Raw genomic sequence first — 1,285 nt, forward strand, 5'->3', positions numbered from 1 at the left:
TTTACTTTTCATCTGAAGGACGGCTCCTTTTTACACTATAGTGTTCCTTTCACTATACTGGGGCATTAGGAATTACAAAACACAGATGACAAAAACTTGCCATCTCTTGAGTGGCTCCATTATGTCTAGAGAGCTAAACAGGTTTGAGATCTCCCAGGTCAGGATGAATTTTTTATTGTGTTTTCTGCATCTACCTGTTTATCATTGATCTTTCAATTGGATGTCTGTCACTAAATTACTTATAACTGGAACATAGGATGGCCTAAAAGGTCATCCAAAATCGGTGCTCAAAGAAATGACACTCTAAAAACTGCATCTTTTTAGTCTCCAATAAAGAAGTCTACTGTATGTGGCAATCTGCTTCAATTCTTATTCTTCAAAATCAACACTAAACATGAATTAGACAACACAAGTAAAACCAATGTAGTAATAATATGCTAACAGCCATATCACCCTGCAACCAGTTGAAGCTAAACAGATATGAGCCTGGTCAGGTCCTGGATGGGAGACCTCCTGGGAAAAACTAAGGTTGCTGGCTATACTGTAAATAGGTGCCATTCTTTGGATGAGACATAAAACTGCGGTCCTGACTATGTGGTCATTAAAAATCCCAGGGTGTTTCTCGAAAAGTGTAGGGGTGTTATCTCACTGTCCTGGCCAAATGTCCTATAGCCCTTAACCAATAATGGCCTTCTATTAATCCCCCTCTATGAATTGGCTTCATCACTTCTCCCCACTGAGAGCTTTTGTGAGGTGAGTGTTCTGGTGCACTATGGCTGCACATTGGTGTTGGAGAGTCCCCATTACCTATAAAGCGCTTTGAGCAGAGTGTCCAAAAAAGTGTTATATAAGTGTAAGGAATATTATCAGTAGTAGTAAAACACATGATTCTCGACAATCAGGACAAGCAGGAGGAGGCTGAGAACACCCAAACTCTCAACATAGAGTAACCAAGGCTTATATAAGTTTTTTTTTTTCTGGCCTGACCTCCAAGACGAGTTGTGGGTGGAAATATCTGAGTGACCACTGGAGGCGTAGGCACACATAAATAACTGGGGAAACCTATTATCGACTCATTTTGTAAAACTGAATAAATAATGAATCATTAATTACATCCTTATGTATTTTCCCGTAAAAATAAATTAAACAAAATGTAACTTTTTGTTTCACGAATAGGTTACATACGTTAAACAGGAAATAGGACAAACACTTTGGATTTACAGTCAGGCTGTGCAATGAACAGCCTTTCATGTTGACGCTATTTATACTGCGTCTCAGGAAGATA

This window comes from Lepisosteus oculatus, chromosome 12 (genome assembly GCF_040954835.1).
Source record: "Lepisosteus oculatus isolate fLepOcu1 chromosome 12, fLepOcu1.hap2, whole genome shotgun sequence".
NCBI lineage: Eukaryota > Metazoa > Chordata > Actinopteri > Semionotiformes > Lepisosteidae > Lepisosteus > Lepisosteus oculatus.